This window comes from Pygocentrus nattereri, chromosome 30 (genome assembly GCF_015220715.1).
Source record: "Pygocentrus nattereri isolate fPygNat1 chromosome 30, fPygNat1.pri, whole genome shotgun sequence".
NCBI lineage: Eukaryota > Metazoa > Chordata > Actinopteri > Characiformes > Serrasalmidae > Pygocentrus > Pygocentrus nattereri.
The window spans coordinates 14,081,191-14,088,245 of record NC_051240.1 but is presented as its reverse complement, the minus strand read 5'-3'; the positions used below and the strand labels follow the sequence as shown (position 1 = coordinate 14,088,245).

General features: G+C 42.5%; 1 non-coding gene across 1 annotated transcript; it reads left to right on the top strand.

The window, feature by feature from the left end:
- Positions 1 to 1,049: 1,049 nt before the first annotated feature.
- On the top strand, positions 1,050 to 1,152 carry LOC119262956. The gene has a single exon (XR_005130028.1). It is a non-coding gene; the product is annotated as a U6 spliceosomal RNA (small nuclear RNA).
- The last annotated feature ends 5,903 nt before the right edge of the window (positions 1,153 to 7,055 follow it).

The following is a 7,055-nucleotide window of genomic DNA, read 5'->3' as shown; positions in this document are numbered from 1 at the left end:
TCCTTGAATTTTTACACAATGTAAAGGACAACTGCCCCACTGAAATGATACTGAAAACTAAAACAACGATTAAGATTAGGAGACCCTTATTAGTCCCACAACGGGGAAATTTCACCTCTGCATTTAACTCAATCATGCAGTGAAACACCACATCCACACTAGTGAGAGCACACACACACCAGGGGGCAGTGAGCACACTTGCCCAGAGCGGTGGGCAGCCCTATCCACAGCACACGGGGAGCAGTTGGGGGTTAGGTGTCTTGCTCAAGGGCACTGTCAGCTCTGGGGATTGAACCGGCAACCTTCCGGTCAGAAGGCTGGTTCCCTGACCTCCAGCCCACAACTGCCCCCAAAAAGCAGAGATGTATGATCTTTATTTGGACAATGACAGCATGTTTTGGTTTGGATGCTGCTATGCTGGTTAATCAGCACAATAAACCAGCACAGAGACCAGCACTAGACCAGGTTAAACCAGCCTACCTTGATAGAAAAGCCAGCATAGCTGGGGTGACCAGCTAAACCAGACCAGCACTAGACCAGGTTAAACCAGATTAGACCAGCATGACATGTTTGCTGACCTGTACTGTTTTTTTTTTTCTTTTCAGTGCAATTATCTAAAAGCTTTTAAAGAAAATCAGTCATGTCCTCACTGGAGGGATTTTGCACTGGAGCTAAACGGCTCCTGGTGCTTCCGAACAGAAGCTTAAGCCCATACATAGCATTATGCTGCAGTGTCAGAAACCACATGAGCAAGGCTATTTGATATTACTCAGCACCATCATCAGTTGAAGGCAGGTGTATAATTTAGGAATGCAGTTTACACAACGCCAATTTGCCAATAAGCTTTTACTGCTTTTTAACTGCAATAGCCTTGTAGCTGCAGGGCAAAACCAAAGAAACCACAAGCACTAAAGGTCTTCCTTAAGGAGAGATCTGGAAATGGTTTAGCCAACACCCTCAGACATACAGCATCAAACCCAAATGCAGTTTGTTTGTTTGTATTTATTCAAATATGGTGGCTTTTTTAACAAAAATGTTTACCACCCAGCTTGCTACGGCAGCACATATACTAAAATTGGATCGATACAGAGAAGATTAGCATGGCCCCTGCGAAAGGATGACACACAAATCCGTGAAGGGCAGTCGTGGGCTGGAGGTTAGGGAACCAGCTCTGTGACCGGAAGGTCGCCGGTTCGATCCCCAGGGCCGACAGTTCATGACTGAGGTGTCCTTGAGCAAGACACCTAACCCCCAACTGCTCCCCGGGTGCCGTGGGCAGGGCTCCAGGCAAGTGTGCTCACTGCCCCCTAGTGTGTGTATTCACTAGTGTGTATGTGGTGTTTCACTTCATGGATGGGTTAAATGCGGAGGTGGAATTTCCCCGTTTGTGGGATTAAAAAAAGTATCACTTAACTTAATAAATGGCTTTAAGTACTGTTACCCCAGATGCTTAAGGCTTACTGTACTGTATATACATTTTAATCCCAGAGAAATATCTGTGGCCATCATAATACACTATATAGACAGAAGTTTTGGGACACCTACACGTCACACCCACAGGAGCTGTGTACAATTGTCCAAAATATATTGGTCTGCTGAGTCACTAAGATTTCCCTTCACTGGAACTAAGGATTCTAGACAAACCCCTGAAACACAGCTCCATATCATCATCCCTCCTCCACCAAACTTTACAGCTGGCACAGTGCGGTCAGCCAGGTAACGTTCTCCTGGCATTCACCAAACCCAGACTCGTCCATCAGGCTGACAGAGAGGCGTGATTGGTCACTCCTCAGAATACGTTTCCATTGCTCCAGACTCCGGTGGCTGTATTGAGCTCTAATCTTAAATAAGCTCATGCAGTTCTTGACACTGTATGGTACAATGTTACTTATAAAAAAGGACAAAACATTATGATTTGAGGCAAGCTTGTCATGGTTTAGATGAAAAATCTAATTTCCAAAATTTGCCCCTTTACCCCCAAATGCAGTCAATCAGCCAAGACAGCTTTAATGCCTGAAGCTCTTCAGCTTTGTAATGGAGCTACAATGATGGTGATTGATTGCAGAATATCATACAGTGTCAGGAGCCACATAAGGAAGGCTTTTTGAGATTTCCTAACAAAGGAATACAGTTTGAGAGAAGTTTGTGTTGAGGTCCTCTTTGCATTGGACCAGTTGGTTTTGCTAAAACGTTTCTTTTTCCAAGACACCAAACATGTCTTGGCTGATCGACCACATTTGGGGTGAGGGTGAAAATTTGACTGCACGTCACTGTATCCCTTTAAACCCACCTAGAAGAATAAGCTTAGCTGTCATGCCCTATAACCACTGTCTGTATCAAGCTAGGACTTGTAATGAGGGCATGGGTAAAGTTTCTGATGTGCATCAGTCTTTTCTTGAGGAAGAAAGACACACACACACACACACACACACACACACACACACACAAAAAAAAACAGGCACACACATTCAGGTCAAGGAGCTTAAGCATGCCTCTGGCAACAGGTACACCGCTGTCCTTGTGCAATTGCTAGACCTTGAATCAAGATCCACAGAAGGCGGCCAGCCTCTCTCTTGCTCTCTGTGGTCGTGCAAGAGACTGAGATGGGAGATTTTTAATGGGATGCCGACTCAAAGCCTGTGAGTAAACTAGCACACTCATCATTCCCTCAACGTCCTGCCGGCAAGCCGCGCGCTCGCTCCGAGCACGCAATGCCAGTGCGGAGGGCCCCTGCATTTTAAAGGCTAATGAAGTTACTGGGGGAGAACTGAGCACAGTATTGTGTGTGATGCACAGACAGTTATGAACACGGCACTTCCTTTATTTACTGGCCTTTTTCCGTTTCAATTCACCATATCCACCAAAAGCACAAGTAATTAACCTGTGACTAATATGTGGGCCACACACGCAGGATAGAATACGTGTCATATCTCCCTTGTAGGTTGTAGGCCTAGACATGCCTCACTTATCCCTTTTCCATCCCACTCAACCAAGACTTTGAGGGGGCTGAGTGCAGTTTAGTGTGCGATGTGCATGCAGCCAGTTATAAATATGACCGTCCACACGCGTGCTTTATTGGCTGGCCTACTTCTGTTTCAATCCACCAGGAACACAGTTAATTAACCTGTGGCTAATGAATGAAACGCACGCACAGGATAGAAAACGTGCCATTTCTCCCATGTAGGCCTATAGATCCCCCCACTGTCTCTTATACAGCTGTAGTTTATCCCACAGTCAGTGAGCCAAGACATGGTTACTGTCTGAACATATGTACACCGATCAGGCGTAACATTCTGACCACCTCCTTCTTTCTATGCTCATTGTCTAGTTTATCAGCTCCACTTACTGTATAGCAGCTGTAGTTCTGCACCTACAGACTGTAGGTGTGGTGTGTTAGTGTGTGTTGTGCTGGTCTGAGTGGATCAGACACAGCTGTGCTGCTGGAGTTTTTAAACTGGACTGAGAATAGTCCACCAACCAAAAATATCCAGCCAACAGTCCTGTGGGCAGCGTCCTGTGACCACTGATGAAGGACTAGAGGATGACCAACACAAACTGCAGCAGCAGATGAGCTGGCGTCTCTGACTTTACATCTACAAGGTGGACAGACAAGGTAGGAGTGTCTAATAGAGTGGACAGTGAGTGGACACAGTGTTTAAAACTCCAGCAGCACTGCTGTGTCTGATCCACTCGCACCAGCGCAATACACACTAACAGACCACCACCACGTCAGTGTTACTGCAGTGCTGAGAATGACCCACCACCCAAATAATACCTGCTCTGTGAGGGTCCATGGGGGTCCTGACCACTGAAGAACAGGGTAACAGAGTTCTGTTTAATTTGCTGCATGTATGTTAAACCTTTGAGCATTACGGTTGAAGTACGTTGAGCCGGTACCATGTGGTGAAAAAGCAGCTTTATTAACCAGTTAGCAAACTCTGTGTCATAATAATGACGGTTGATGGTTAAGCACAGACTTCGACACTGTACGGCAAACTGGCATCAACATAAATGGATAAAACAACGTCTGAGGCAACTGTGTGCCGATCTAGGCACGATGCTGATTGACAGAGTGGCCTGCAAGCTTCCATTCCTGGTCCAGCTTCAGCGCAAAGCTACAGAAATAGACTTCAGGAGCCAAACAGGCCTTTGATAATTAAGTACCTTTGAGGTAAGAGGGAAAAATGTATCAGTGTCATTTTTCACCAGGCTTTCACTTTGAGTGAGTGATTATTTGCCAGATGCTAACACACAAACATCTTCACCTCATGTCTAACATATCAGCATCTCACCTTCCCACGATCCCCCCACCTCCGCCCCCGTTACCATGGCTACTCGGGGCATATTTCAGGAAAGAGCATGTTTTTGAAAGACAGCGAGCAGAGAAAATGGAGAAAAGGGCCTGCATTGAACACACAGCCACATGAGAGAGAGGGTCTGAAGGCGTTTTAAAGCAGTGGCCATACTGCGCTGTGTCGAAGCTCCGCGGGCCTCCAGCTCCCACCGCTGGAGCAGTGAACTTCAAACATCTTTATTTTCACCCTCAAGGGCTCGCTGAAGGATTGCTCCGCAGCCCGAGCCATGTCTACTGTTTCATCCCTGATCCCTCCACAGATAAATGCAGTAATTCTGCTGCGCATTTACAGACAATTTCGCAAAGAAAAGGGCAGAAAAACCACGGCAGACCAACACAAACAAAACCAGCATGTTCGTTAGCAGCTCAGCTACCAGCGCTACGCATGCAAACACAGCTCTTACAGCTTTTTCAGCGTCAAGGTAAAAGTGCTGAAATATGAAAACTGGAATGCGTTGGTTTTTTTTCAGTACCAATGCAATGATAACACCTCCGAAACTTTCCAGAGGCTTTAGTTTCAGTAATATTTTTCATTTGATCTGTTTTGGTTTGGCTTTGCAGTGTTATGTTGTATTTGCTTCCTTTCCATGTGAAGCATTTTGGAGAAATAGACCGTCCGACCAAGAGTCGAGAACAAAGTCAGAGTTTTAACTGACTTGGTCTTCAAGGTCCTCATGACTGTTTATTATACATCACTTCCAATAATGACAAACCTGAAACTTTACTAGATGCTGTACTTTACCAAATAGTGATAATTTCTTTTTTTATTATTATTTAAATTTTAAACAGAACTCAAAATGCTAGCCAGTACATGACTACCAAACACCGGCTTGAACAACTGTGCACACATGAAATCATAATATTTTTATTAAAACAGACAACAACAAAAAAAAAAAATCAACACTTAACTGCAGAAAATGTTTAGAGTAGTGACAGTTCCTAAAGTTACACTCAAAACATTGTGCGAAACAAAAAAGCAAGAAAACAAAGTATTATTTTCACAAACTAAATTATGGTACTAAGGTTTGGGACAGACAGCTCAATAGAATGTACCTTATAAATATTTATATTACGTGTGTGTGTGTTTTGCATATGTTAAACATTAAATTACTACTACTACTACTACTACTACTACTACTACTACTACTACTACTACTACTACTACTACTACTACTACTACTATCTGAATTGATGCCTTGGAATGGAAGAGATCATTATAATCCTTGTAAAAATCGAAAGTTGGAATATTGAACTGTTAATTTATTTTTTACTGCCCTGGGAAATTCTGCTTTTAGTTACAGCACCAGTGAGCTGGAACTCCCTACAGGACACATTAAAGTTCAGCTCGCTGGGCCACTCGGTCACTTTAAAGTTCTAACCACCTCCACTCTGCCTGCACCTGTTTTACTTGATTTTTTACCATTTTTATCTTATTTTCATTATTTTTATTTGTGTTAGTTTCTACATCATTACTCATATTCTTACTTTAATGTTTCAGTTTGATTTGATTTTACTAACCCTTACATTTTAGCTTTGTTTTAATTACTGTTTTATTATTTTCATTATATTTTTATGTATTCTTATTATTAATGTTTGATGTTTTATACTATCCATATCTGAGTATGTATTAAGTTTACTATTTGATATGTTCTTACACATCATCACTCCCTCACTCTGTATCAACTCTGCCACATTGTAAATGAGGGGTGCCCTCAATGTTTTTATGATTTATCTGTTTTTCACTGTGGGACCACAGGCTGAATTAATTTGATAGAGTGGTCCATATAAACTACAGTTATTATTATTATTATTATTATTATTATTATTATTATTATGTTTGGGTTTAAACCATTTTTTTCAACTCTCCTTTGGACAACAAATGGGCTACACACAAATCCTCCCACACACAAAAGATATGGAGTACATGAAATTCCCTGCAGGACCTAATGTAAGACTACAGCTGCTGGGATGTGTCATACAGACATCGTCCGTGGCAACTAATGCATGATGTCGTGTCCCTACGTAATGTCTCCATAAAAATCAGCCTAATTCAATTCCCAGGTCATAAAAGAGAGAGGTACTCAAACCACCACATGCGCCTCTTTTAGGACAGACAAAGAGAGAGAGAGAGAGAGACAGAGAGACAGAGAGAGAGAGAAAGCTTCCTTCCTAAATGAGATCTTCAGCCATGCACTAGTTACCAATTGCATAAAGGCTGATTTTATTATTCTGCAAAGTTGATTGCAGATAACTCTGTTAAGGCCGATGTTAGAAGCTCGAAAATTCCATCATTGAAAATAAGACTAAAGAGAGCGAGAGAGCGAGAGAGTGAGAGAGTGAAAGAGAAAGAGAGTGAGAGAGAGAGAGAGAGAGAGAGAGAGAGCGAGCGAGAGAGAGAGAGAGCGAGAGAGCACGTGTGTGTTGGTTTTCATACATCTTCAGGACAAAAATGGTCCTGACTGTTTTTTGACGGTTACTGAGATTAAGGTTTGGGTTAGCTTCAGGTTTATGCTTATAAAACTATTATTACATGTAGACAACTATATAGATACATATACATGTGTGACAGTATTACACACACACACACACACACAATAAGATATTACATACTTATATACATATAATACATACACTTAGACACATTTCATGTATATACATGATATTTCCAGAAGTTTTCTCTCCCCCATCCAAATCATTGAGT